The sequence below is a fragment of the Felis catus genome, chromosome D4 (assembly GCF_018350175.1).
Source record: "Felis catus isolate Fca126 chromosome D4, F.catus_Fca126_mat1.0, whole genome shotgun sequence".
Lineage (NCBI taxonomy): Eukaryota > Metazoa > Chordata > Mammalia > Carnivora > Felidae > Felis > Felis catus.
The window spans coordinates 82,014,177-82,028,103 of record NC_058380.1 but is presented as its reverse complement, the minus strand read 5'-3'; the positions used below and the strand labels follow the sequence as shown (position 1 = coordinate 82,028,103).

The window sequence follows — 13,927 nt, the reverse complement described above, 5'->3', positions numbered from 1 at the left end:
CAAAGGCCATCTTCTAAAAAAGGGAAATAAGATTATAACCAAAGGTTGTTGGTTATAATTACCAAAATGTACAAATAAGGGAATAGAAAAATAAATTTTAATAACAGTCAAATTAAAACTTTACAGTTAATAACATTGTTGTTAAAGTTATCATAGACACTAATTTGCTAATGTACCTAAGTAAATGACAGACTTTAGTATGGAGAAGAATTTATTCCCAAAAAGATTAATAGATCCCAAGAAGCACTGATTTATAATATAAAAGTGAATGCAACCTTAACTAGAGATATGTAACAACCATGCATGAACTCTTGAGAGAGATGGACCTCCAAATCTTGCAGCACAGCCATACAATTAAGAAGATACACTTCCTACTTTAGAGCCAAGGTCAAACAGACTTTAAGGTCAGGTATAAACTTAAAAATAAGGGCTTTATTTTTACTATTTGGTGATCCACGGAAAAGGGGATCTGGGGGGAAAGGTCAGGCCTGATAAAACTCTACTATGCTGGAAAGAACAATCTTCAAAAGAGTCTCATTGATTACTTCAAAGATTAGGGTTACTTTGGAAAGGGAGAAACTTCCAGGCTAAATTCTATAAACTAAAGTGGTCATGACTTGCAAACTGCCATATTGGCCAGTCTGTACAGGAAGAGAAACAAGGCTGTTAGGGTCAACAAAAGTGGTTATAAGTTTAAATATCTATCCAGTAGGGTTTTGACTTAAAAGTTTTCTAAAGAATCAAGATCTTTCAGAACAACACAGAATAGGAGGTGAGGGATTAGGGATGGACCAGGTAACCAATTTATGCAAAAAAGAAAGCTGTTGAATTGATGTACTGTTTTTTCATTGATACCCAGGGATGTTGAGTCCTTGGCCTTGGATTTTCTTTCTTTGTAATCTAAATCTATAGAAAACCAATAAAACAAGGCAGCTGCATACAAAGCACCCAAATGTCATGCCAAACTCTGCTTTATGCATGTTGGTTAAATTAGCAATTCTTTGATATTTGAGTTCTATCTCTGTGAAAGATTATTTAAAAGTTCATTTATTCCATATGCTTCAGAAGTATAATCATACCTAATTATACTGAAAACTACAAAGATATTACAGGCATGTATATGAACTATATATGAACTTCAGCACACTAGTGTCCAAAAGACAGTCAACAGTAGTGCTGATTTAAACAAATTATTTTCTGAATTCTGTACTCAAAGGTCACTTGTGAAAACAATCACTGGGAAATGATGAGACCTTCAAAGTAGGCTATGTATTAGCTGGAAACATGCTCAATAACAATGACTTCTTTTAAAAAAAAAATTGTAATATTTATTTTTGAGTGAGAGAGAGAGAGAGAGCGTGCGCGAGTGAGGAGGGGAGGGGCAGAGAGAGAAGGAGACACAGAATCTGAAGCAGGTTCCAGGCTCTGAGCTGTCAGCACAGAGTCTGATGCGGGGCTCGAACCAACGAATCATGAGATCATGATCTGAGCCAAAGTCAGAAGCCTAACTGACTAAGCCACCCAGGCACTGCCCCAACAATGACTTCTTTAAAAGAGTTTGGGCCATGAAGTTTAACTGGAAATACACTCAATAAAAGAAAATTACTTCTTTAAAGAATCTGGGCTGTAAAGTTGACATATATTTGTAGAAATGAGGTTTCTTCATGTACATAATGTGCAAAATACACATCTTTCAATATGCAATATGAAAGATAGGGGTTCCATCCCCGCGTAGGGCTCTGTGCTGACAGCTCAGTGCCTGGAGCCTGCTTTGGATTCTGTGTCTCCCTCTCTGTGCCCTTCCTTGCTTGCGCTCTTTCAAAAATAAACAAACGTTTAAAAAAATTGTTTTTTAAAATAAAAGATAGGTAACAGGTGTCTTCACTTTTACAGTATCCCACTAAACAACCACTTAACCCAGAGTAAGCATGTGTGACCTGCTAATAAAACACTATACAGGGTGCCTGGATGGCTCAGTTGGCTAAGCGTCTGACTCGATTTTGGCTCAGGTCATGATCTCAGAGTTCATGGGATAGAGCCCCATATAGGACTCTGTGCTGAGAGTGAAGAGCCTGCTTAGGATTCTTTCTCCCTCTCTCTCTGCCTCTCCCCTGCTGGCACATACGTGCATGCTCTTTCTCTCTCTCTCAAAATAAAAAACATTAAAAAAAACCCACAACATTATGCCAATGAGACCAATAAGCATATAGTTGGTGGGTTAACTATCCAAACAAATATATAACTTAACACCAATGACATAAGTTAATCAACAGTATGCTGAGTTATAAAACTGCAACAGTGAAAAGTGTGCCGCAACATAGCAGTTTAGTTTTAATTACGAATTTAATTTGTATTTAAGTTCCATGTGAATTTTAAATGTTACCAGTAAATACAAATCAATCATGGATTCAAATCTTATTAATGCAATCTAAGGTCTATAAAAGAAAATCATAAAGAACTCTTTCCCATATTCATTTTCAGTTTTTTAAAGGAAACTCCACCTAAAAGCCTTCAGTATATGTTAAAATAGCACCCTATACACACTTGAATTAAAGCCAACAGGTCCTTCATTTAAAAAGTTCAATGTGTACTTCCTTGGTATCTAAGTTTTTCAACTTTTCAAACATCAGTTTGTGACAAACAGTGCAATTCATCCTCCATTGTTTTCCTCTTTTTAAATAAAGCAGCTGGAAACAAACTCATACTCCACTATTCCGGTCACATGTAAGTGAACACAGGTGTTTATTTGAATGAAAATATCAAATGAATGGTGAAATCCTGTCCCTGACAGTTTTTTTTTTTTTTCTAATAAAAACGACAAAAGCCACAAGATCGCAAATTCAAGTTGGAACATGATTTCAAACTAACGGAGCACTAGTAGCATGACACTTTGAACAGTCTCTTAAGACTCTTGCTTCTATGATAAAGGAATCCCCCAGTAACCCTCAGTACGGAGATGCCGTAAAAACAGGTGCAAACGATAACAGTCGAAATGCCAAAAGAGTAGGGACCAAAGTACTACGAGGCAATGGACAGCGAATACTTGGAAGTCTAGGGTTCTCCTCTGGTTCACCCTCTAAAACCCTGAAGGTTGCTAAGAATCAAAGACACAGCAATGAGGTATTGAGAACAGATACTTAAAGTACATGGGGAGAGTGAGACACTTTAACTGCAAGTGGGTAAAACGAGACCAGTACGAGTTGGCAGGCCAACGCTAAAAGAAAGCAAGTCTTTCAGATTCGGCGCAGCCCAGGAAGCTAGCCTGAGGCCCAAGCCAGCCGAAGTCACAAATACAGGCCCAGCTGGTAATGAGGAGAAACTGAGGCGTAGGGAGTAGTCACATTCCCAAACAGGACCTGGCCCAAAACATTCAAGTCAAGAGACAACCCAGCTTTGCCCGGGGGCCAGAAGAACCGCCGCAAGCGCAGGACTCGGCAGACAAGACACCCACCCAGACAGGGGGAACCGGTTTGGGCAGGGGCTGCGGGAGCGTTCTCGCCTGCGCATGCGCCCTCTCCCCTCCGCCACAGCTCCCCCTCCCCCCAATCACGGCACCCTCAGAACCCGGCTCGTCGAGGGAGGTGAGCGCAATCTGCCCAGCCCAGCCCCGCGGGATGAGAACACAGCTTGGCTCTCCGCAGGGGCTGTCAGAGAATCCCCCGGGGCTTGGTGGATAGGAGGGTGCGAGGACGAGGAGGGGAAACGCGGCCCTACCCGACCCGCTGTCTCCTCCTCCGCCGCCCGCCGTTCGCCGTCCCGGAGGCTCCGCCGCCTGGGCCTCCCTAGCCGCCCTGCCCCCTCCCTCCCCACCCCCTACTCACGTGAGAACAGCTTCTTCCGCCCTCCGCCCCGCCTCCTGCCCCGTTTCATAGGCCCGCGGTTAAACAGAGTAGCCCCATTGGCCCAACAACAGGCGGCGAGGGCGTACTTCCTTTCCTCGAAGCCCCACCTGGGCTTTTACTCTGTTATGGGAGTCTGCGCCTGCGCTGTCAGTAATATTGAAGCTGAACTTAGCGCTGTGATGTATCTGGGCTTGGACTGGCAGTGGCTATGTGCCTATGTGAACTACCTCAAGGACTGGAAACAGCATGGCAGGGGAATCAGGCTAGGTAGCACCTGTTGCAGTGCTTTTGCCTTTTAGGCAAAAGGGGGTACACCCGCAAAGAGCAAGGAATCCCCTGCTCACCTTTCACGTTCATGTACTATTTCAAAAGCAGTCCTTGACAGTGTTACTTGACTGACCTCACCTGGCCTTTATTGAAGGCGCGCAATGTGCGAGATATTGATAGGTCTTTTTATGGTTATCTCATTTGACTTTACCACAAACCCACGAGAATGTTACGATTTTTCTCATTTTATAAAGGAGTCCGGCCTGAGTAAGGCAAAATTTTTGACTCAAGTCCAAGGGCTACTGGCTACAACACTGCTGCCTTGAGGTACTTGAGACACAGGGAAGAGGTCAACAATAAACAAGACTGTTTTAGAGTATTAGCCTCAAAGATGGGGCTAGGATTTTATTTTAAAATGACTCAAAAGTGGGAAGCCTGGCTGGTGCAGTCCATAGACTATGCGACCCTTAATCTCAGGATTATGAGTTCAAACCCCACGTTGAGTGTAGAAAATACTTAAAAATAAAATCTTAAAAAATAAAAATTCAAAAGTGATATATAAAGCAAAAGGAACAGAATGAGATTTAAAGCTTCTGTCCTGAATGAATTTACAATGTAGTTGGTAACAAAAACAGTGGCTCCTAAAGGTGTTACTTAAGTCATGATAGTTTACAAACTAATTCTACAGCCTATCCTTCACTCTTCCCCTTACTTTATTCAAATAGCCTATGCTCTTTTCCTGGTGAATGAGTCATGTAATGTTTTCCTGTGGATAATGTACCCAAGTCAACCAGAGAAAAAGCAAAAACGTGCTCTGTCGTAGTCCTTCCTCTTTGTGACTTGTCTATTACAATAGACTTGGCTGCAGTCCCACGGGAAAATAGCTTTGTTCCTTTTCTCCTTATACAGCTATATAATAATACACACCCATTTTAAAGTAGTATCAAATAATAGATGTAGTGTTTGGAAATCCCCTGAAATCCTGACACACTTTTAATATTTTGGTGGCAATACCTTCATGTACTCTGATTCATATGTATACCCCAAATATATATGTAAATCTTAACAAAATTTTTAATTAAAATTTTATTGTAGGTTCAGTACAGTGTGCCTTGGAGTAAAATAGAAAATAGAGACAAACTACAATAAAAAATAAAACATAACATTCCCACCAATGTTAATACTGTAATGCATATCCTTTGATGCCAACATATTGTTTTTGAAAAAATGAGATCACAGTTTAGCAATTTGCTTTATTCAATTAACAATATCCATCTTACCATTTCAGTAAATTTTCCTCTCATCTAATTCCTAGATCACATTTGATTTTTTATCAACTTAAAGATATTTTTACAGTTGGCTTTCCGAAATCAGTAATATCATTTCCATAAGTTTTCCTCTCATCTATTATCTACGATAATCAAATATTCTGTTGACTGAAATATATTTTTTATTTTTTTAGTTTTTTAAAAAAAATTTTAACGTTTATTTATTTTTGAAAGACAGAGAGAGACAGAGTGTGAATGGTGGAGAGGCACAGAGAGAGGGAGACACAGAATCCAAAGCAATCTCCAGGCTCTGAGCTGACAGCACAGAGCCTGACATGGGGCTCGAACCCACAAACTGTGAGATCATAACCTGAGCCGAAGCCAGATGCTTAACCAACTGAGCCACCCAGGTGACCCTGAAATATATTTTTTAAAGCTAGTTTTCCCAAATCAGTATCCAATCCAGGGCCACATACTGCATCTGGTTGTTCTATCCCTCAAGTATTTTTTACTCAAGCACTTAAGAAAAATATTAAGATACTGGCTTACTCAAGAATCAGGCCACTTTAAGTGCAAAATTTCCCACCCTCTAGATCTGAATGGTTGTTTCCACAAGAGATCATTGCGTTTGTTCCTCTAGACCTGTTATTTCCTGGCAACTGGAAATTATACTTCAAGGCTCAAATGGATTAATGTGGTTCGTTGGAGCCAGAATGGGAAAGTCTGTGAATGCTAAAACTGAAAAAAGGAAATTCAATCTATACACACGTGTGGCCTCAGAGGTTTTCAAGGACAGTGCCAAATATCAGATTTGGATTTTCTGAAAGATCATTCTGGTAGGAGTAGAAAAGGCAAAATGGGGTAAATGGGACAGTTTGGAGGCTGCCTAAGATCAGAAAGACTTGAGGGGCACCTGGGTGGCTCAGTCAGTTAAGCATCTGACTCTTGGACTCTTGGTTTTGGCTCAGGTCACGATCTCATGGTTTGTGAGATCCAACCCTACCTCAGGCTCTGCACTGACAGCAAGGAGCATGCTTCAGATTCTCTCTCTCCCTCTCTCTGCTCCTCTCCCGCTCACGCATGTGCTCTCAAAATGAATAAACATTTAAAAAAAATAAAGGCTTGAATGATGAAGAAAGGGGATGGGATTAGCGTGGGGTGTGGGAAGAGGGCTAAAGTGGTGTTTTAAGCAGAAGTAGCTTCGGGGCACCTGGGTGGTTCAGTCGGTTAAGCGTCCGACTTCAGCTCAGGTCATGATCTCGCAGTCCGTGAGTTCGAGCCCCGCATCAGGCTCTGGGCTGATGGCTCAGAGCTTGGAGCCTGCTTCCAATTCTGTGTCTCCCTCTCTCTCTGCCCCTCCCCTGTTCATGCTCTGTCTGTCTCTGTCTCAAAAATAAATAAACGTTAAAAAAAAAATTAAAACAAAACAAAAAAACAGAAGTAGCTTCATGTTTGCTGATTCTTTCTTCTGCCTGCTGAAACCTGATTTTGAAACCTTCTAGTGAATTTTTCATTTCTACTATTGTACTTTTTTAACTTCAGAATTTCGTTTTGGTTCCTTTTATAATTTCTGTATCTTTAATGCTATTCCCATTTTTCATAGTTTTTCTGACTTCATTCATGTTTTAACTCAGTGAGCAACTTCAAGACTATTTAAAGTCTTTGTCTAGTAAGATATAGGTCCAATCTTTCTCAAGGATGGTTTCTGTTCATTTATTTTGTTTCTCTGAATGGACCATACTTCCCTATTTGTATGACTTTTAATTTTTTTTGCTGAAAAATGGACATTTGAATCTTATAATGTGGTAACTGTGGAAATCAGATTCTTCCCCTTTCCCAGGGATTGCTGTTTTTGTTTGTGTTTTATTGTTGAAGGATGTCTCTGTGCCAGGGATCAGGATCAGCCTAAGGTGAAAGATTAAGGTCTTCTCAGTTCTTTTCTGAATCTGCATCTTTTCCTGGTTATACATGGTGGCTTTCTAATTTTCCCCATGTAAGTGATTGCTTTTGAATGTCCTAATCTTTAAATGTCTGGCTCCGAAGTGTAGTTGAAGGGAAAAAAAATCAAACAAAAAAACAAAACAGGAGCTGTTCCTTCAAATCCCATAGAGCTAGCTTCAGCCAATGAGGGTTGAAACATTGGCAGCTATTCTGTGCCTGAATCTCAGAACTCAAAAGGAGTGATCAGCAATCAAAACACAGAACTCCGGTATTTGGCGAACAAGATTCTTATTTCCCACCACGGCTCCAGCAAGCCACACCAGGAATGTGAACATGGCTGCCTGCCACAGGGTTGAGGGGTAGGAAACAGGGAGGTGCTATTACACTAAAGTCTGATATTGACTGAAATTAACCTCAATTTACCAACCAAACTGTCCCTTGGAAGATGCAAGAATTCAAGTGGACTCCAGAGTTCCAAAATAGTTATTTCGGACAGTTTCTGCCAGTGCAATTGTTGTCTAGGTAGAGAAATGGATTTCCTGTGCTTCCTACTCCATCTGAGGAACAAAAAGAAAAGAAAAAAAAAACAAAAACAGAAATGTGAACAGTGAATAGAGCCTAAGGGATCTGTGGGACACTATCAAGAGAAACAACATACCACTGTGGGAGTCCCAGGAGAAGAGAGAAAGGGTAGAAAGAATAATCAAACTGTAGAAAGTCCAAGAAAAGAGAGACTCTTGAAAGCAGCAAGAGAGAAGTGGTTCATTACATATAAGGGATCCTCAATAAGATTATCAACCAATTTCTCATCTTTAACCTTGGAGGCCAGAAAGCAGTTGGGTTAATGATATTCAACATGCTGAAAGTAAACAACTGTTGATAAAGAATTCTCTATCTGGCAAAACTGTCCTTCAAAAATGAAAAAGTGGGGTGCCTGGGTGGCTCAGTCAGTTCAGTGTTCAACTCTTGGTTTCAGCTCGGGTGGTGATCTCACAGTTTTGTGAATTCGAGCCCTGCGTCTGGCTCTGTGCTGGTGGCATGGAGCCTGCTTGGGATGCTTGCTCTCTCTCTCTCTCTCTCTCTCTCTCTGCCCTTCCCCCACTCACGCGGTCTCTGTCTCTCTCAAAAATAAACTTCAAAAAAAAAAAAAGAAAAAGAAATTAAAATAATCTCTGATTTTAAAAAAGCTAAGGGAGTTTACCAGTAAACCTGCCCGTCAAGAAGCATTAACAGCAATCCTTTAGGTTGAAATGAGGCAATACTTCAGGCTGAAATGAAAGGATGATCAAGAGTAATTTGAAGCTATATGAAAAAATAAAGATCTCTAGTAAAGATAAGTACGTGGAGGATTATAAAACTAAGTATTGTTGTAATTACAATTTGTAACTCCACCTTTTCATTTTCTATAGGATTTAAAAAACAATGTATTAAAATATTTATCTATGTTATTGGGCACACAGTATATAAAGATATAATCTGTAACATCAATAATAGAAAGAGAGGGGAGAATTATATTGGAGAGGTTTTGTGTGCTATTGAAGTTGGTATCAATTCAATTAGATTGTTATAACTGCTGTTAAATGTAATTCCCATGACAACCACAAAGAAAACATCTATAGCATATACACAAAAGGAAAGAGATGAATTAAAACTTTTAACTGCAAAAACTCAAATAAATACAGGAAAAAGGCAGTAATAAAAGAAGGGCACAAAGGCCTATAGAAGACAAATAGCCAAATGGCAGAAATAAATCCGTCCTTAGCAGTAATTACTGTAAATGTAAATGATGTAGGGCGCCTGGGTGGTGGCTCAGTTGGTTAAGCATCTGATTCTTGCTTTCAACTCAGGTCATAATCTCATAGTTAGTGAGACAGAGCCTTGTGTTGGGCTCCGTGCTGTAAGTTCAGAGCCTGCTTGGGATTCTCCCTTTCCCTCTCTCATGCTCTCTCTTCTCTTTCAAAATGAATAAATAAGTAAACTTAAAAAAATGTAAATGGTATAAACTCCTCAAAGAGTTGAACAGAATGGATTTTAAAAACAGATACAACCACCTGTAGCCTAGAAAAGACTCACTTTAGTTCCAAAGATATAAACAGGTTAAAAGTGAAAGAATTATTAAAAAGATATTCCAGGGGTGCCTGGCTGGCTTAGTCAGTAGAACATGTGACTTTTGATCATGAGTTTGAGTCCCACATTGGGCCTAGAGCTTACTTAAAAAAAAAAAAAAATTTCCATGCAAATAGTAACCAAAAGAGAGCTGGGGTGGTTATACTAACATCATACAAACCAGACTGTAAATGCAAAAAAAGGTTACAAGAGACAAAGAAGGATTTTATTTATTTATTTATTTATTTATTTATTTAATCATTTAGAATGCATGCGCCTGAGCTCAAGTGGGGGAGGGGCACAGAGAGGAGACAGGATCCCAAGTGGGCTGTGTACTGACAGCAGCAAACAAGCGATGTAAGTCTTGAACTCATGAACCACGAGATCATGACCTGAGCCAAGGGGAACACTCAACCAACGAAGCCACTCAGGTGCCCCAGAGCATTATTTATTAATATAAGTTTCAATAAAGCAAGATTATCTAAAAATTATAAACATTAACATACCTAGTAAGAGATCCTCAAAATATATGCAGCAAAAATGACCAGAATTAAAAGGGAGAATAAACAATTCTACAATAACAGTTGGAAACTTTGGGGCGCCTCGGTGGCTCAGTCAATTAAGCATCCGACTTCAGCTCAGGTCACGATCTCGCAGTTTGTGGGCTGGAGCCCCGCATCAGGCTCTGGAGCCTGCTTCAGAATCTGTGTCTCCCTCTCTCGCTGCCCTGCCCTGCTCATGCTCTCTCTCTCTCTCTCTCAAAAATAAATAAACATAAAAAAAAAATTGGGGGCACCTGGGTGGCTCAGTCGGTTAAGCGTCCAACTTCAGCTCGGGTCATGATCTCACAGCTGGTGGGTTCCAGCCCAGCATTGGGCTCTGTGCTGACAGCTCAGAGCCTGGAGCCTGCTTCAGATTCTGTGTCTCCTCTCTCTCTCTTCCCCTCCCCCACCACCACGCTCTGTCTCTCCCTCTCTCTCTCTCTCTCTCTCAAAAATAATAAACATTAAAGAAAAATTTTTTTAATTAAAAAAAATAGTTGGAAACTTCAATACCCTACTCAATAATGAATAGGACAACCAGATAGAAGATAAGTTAGGAAACAGAGCACCTGAACATCATGATAAACCAACTAAACCTAACAGATATATATAGAACACTCCACCCAACAACAGCAGAATACACATTCTTCTAATGTAGCATGGGACATTCTCCTGGACAGGCCATATAATTAGGCCACAAAACAAATCTCAATAGATTTTAACAGATAGGTACTACACAAAGTATCTTCTCCAACCATTATGGGATAAAGTTAGAAATCAATAACAGAAGGAAAACTGGAAAATTCACAAATGTGTAAATTAAACAACACGCTCTTAACCAATGGATCAAAGAAGAAATCAAAAGGGAAATTAGAATATACGTTAGAAATGAATGAAAATGATGACACAACATTTCAAAACAGGATGCAATGAAAGCAGTAATCAGAGAGAAATTTATAGTTGAAAACGGTTACATTAAAAAAGATCTCAAAATAATACCCTAAGTTTATACTTTACAAAATGAGAAAAACTAGAAACTATTTTTTTAACGTTTATTTATATATTTTGAGAGAAAGGGCAAGAGAGTGTGCGTGTGAACAGAAGGGCAGACAGAAAGGGAGAAAGAGAATCCCAAGCAGGCTCCACTCTCAGTGTGAAACCCAATACCGGGGTCAATCTCATGACCCCAAGATCACGACCTGAGCCGATACCAAGAGTTGGTTGCTCAACCGACTGAGCCACCCAGGCACTCCAAGAAAAACTAGAAACTAAACCCAAAACTAGCAAAAGGAAGGAAATAAAACAGATCAGAGTGGAGATAGAGACTAGAAAAAGAAAAATCAATGAAACCAAAAGTTGTTTCTTTGAAAAGAAAAAAATCAACAAATCTTTAGCTAGACTGACAAAAAAGAACATGCAAATAACTAAAATCAGAAATGAAAGTGAGGATATTACTTATGACATTTCAGAAATAAAAAGGATTATAAAAGAATGCTATGAACAATTATATGCCAGCAAACCTAGAAAATAGGCAAATTCCTTGAAACACATAAATTATCTAAACTGATTCAAGAAGAAATAGAAAACTCAACACAATTATAACAGATTGAATGAGCAATCAAAAACCTCGGAACAAAGAACAGTCCTGTACCATATGACTTCACCAGTGAAATGTACCAAACATTTAATGAGTAACACCAATCCTCCTCAAATTCTTACCAAAAAAATTAAAGCAGAAATATTTCCTAACTCATTCTATGAGACCTTCATTAACCTGATACCAAAGCCAGATAAATGCATCATAAGTTAGAGACTGATATCTCCCATGAATATAGATGATAAAATCCTCAATAACATATAAGACAATCAAATCCAACAACATATTAAAAGGATTACTCACCATGTCCAAGTGGGATTTATTCCAGGAATGCAGAGTGGTTTGACATAAAATCAATCAATGTAATATATCACATTAATAAAACAAAGGGAAAAAAACACATGATCATCTTAGTGGATGAAGAAAAGACATTTGACAGAATACAATGCTTTTCATAGTAAGATCTCTCAGAAAAGTAGAGAAAATTTCTCTACATGATAAAGGTATTTGTAGAAAAAACCCACACTTAACTTCATACTCAATAATTTAACTACCCCTGTAAGATCAGGAGCTATTCAACATTGTACAAATTCCAGCCAGAACTATTATAACTATTCTCTTTCTTTCTCAAGAAAGAGAAATAAAAGGCAAATGGAGAGAAAGAGGTAAAACTATCTCTATTGAAAGACAACATGATTATAGAGAGAGGAAATCTAGAAGAACCCACAAGAAAGCTACCAAAGCAAAAACAAATTCAGCAATCTTGCTGGGTATAACAGTAACACACAAAAACAGTTGTTTCAGGGTGTCTGGGTGGCTCAGTCGGTTAAGTGTCCTACTCTTGTTTTCCGGTCAGGTCATGATCTCACAGTTTGTGACATGGAGCCCGATGCTGGGCTCTGTACTGATAGCGCAGAGCCTGCTTGGGAATCTCTCTCTGCCTGCCTCTCTCTCTCTCTCTCAAAATAAATAAATAAACTAAAAAAAAAATCAGTTATTACTACCTACCAGCTATGAACAATATGAAAACGAAGTTAAGAAGGCAATTCCATTTACAATATTATCAAGAAGAATTAAGTACCCTTTAAACTTGAAAACATTGCTGTGAAATTAATGAATACCTAGGTACCTCGAAAGGCATTCTGTATTCATAAGTATGAAGACATTAAAATGGCAATGTCACCCAAAGTGATCTACAGATCCAATACAATCAAAATTACAACATCCTTTTTCTCAGAAATGTAAAAGGTCATCCTTAAATTTACATGGAGTTTCAATGGGTCAAAACAATCATGAAAAAGCATAAAGTTTGGGGACTCACACTTTCTCGCTTCAAAAGTGGCAGGACAGAGAGCCAGAAATAAACCCTCACATACATAGTCAAAGGTGCCAAGACCATTGAAATGGTAAAGGAAAGTCTTTTCAAGAACTGGTGCTGGAAAAATGTTATCCACATACAAAAGAATGAAGTTGGGTACAGCTGTGGTGACTGTTACATAACATTGTGAATGTACTGAATGCCACCAAACTTTACCAAACACTTACAAAATTATAAACTGCTTAAAATTATAAATACTATGTTTTAGGACAACTGGCTGGCTCAGTCAGTTAAGCGTCTGACTCCAGATTTTGGCTCAGGTCACGAACTCACCGTTTGTGAGTTCAAGCTCCACATCGGGCCTGCTTGGGAATCTCTCTCTCTCTCGCTCTCTCTCTCTCTGTCTCTCTCTCTCCCCCTCCCTCCCAAAAATAAATAAGTAAACATTTAAAAATAAATAAGTATATGTTTTATCACAATAATCTCCCCCACCCTCCTGGTACCAAAAAAAAAAAAAAAAAAAGAGCCCAGTGAGCAATTGGATTGGAAAGGAAAAAGAACAAAACTCTAGAACGATACTAAAGTTTTCTGGTCTGCAAGGCTGCGTGGATGATGCCGTTTACCAACATAAGGACTACAGGCACTAAGAAGCAGGTCAGCATACGAACTTGAGATAATTAAAAGACACATTAAGATTGGGACAACCACTTGGAGATGTCTTCTGGGCAAGTTGGCCCTGGGGCTTAAGAGATCAGTCTAGACCTCGATGTAGGTAACGGAAGGCTAGAGAATGAAAGAAACCTCTGGGAATCACCAACATCCAAAATCAAGGGGAGTACACCACCTTTTACTTTCACGGCCCCAGCGCGGCGAGTCCACATCCCTAGTCGGGAGGGCCTTACCAAGGCTTAAGTGCGGAGGCGCCCTTCAAGCCTCTGCGGGCAGCAGGTGGAGGAGCCGCTGCAAAGGGGCGAAGCACCCAGGGGTTGAGACCCGGACGCGAAAACGCAGCCAGCCACCGTGTCGTGGGTGAGACCCTCGTAGCA

At 39.7% G+C, this 13,927-nt stretch overlaps 1 protein-coding gene across 4 annotated transcripts in view; it reads right to left on the bottom strand.

Moving 5' to 3' along the window:
* The window catches only part of RABGAP1 (RAB GTPase activating protein 1), a 178,893-nt gene extending 164,966 nt beyond the window's left edge, over positions 1-13,927 (bottom strand). For 2 of the 4 annotated variants that reach the window (XM_045043519.1, XR_006589089.1), the window contains exon 1: positions 13,784-13,927. The gene's annotated coding sequence lies outside the window, so the exon portion shown is untranslated. Of the gene's footprint in view, positions 1-3,714; positions 3,802-13,783 lie in introns of those variants that run through there. The other 2 variants (XM_045043520.1, XM_045043521.1) reach the window with 2 other exon arrangements.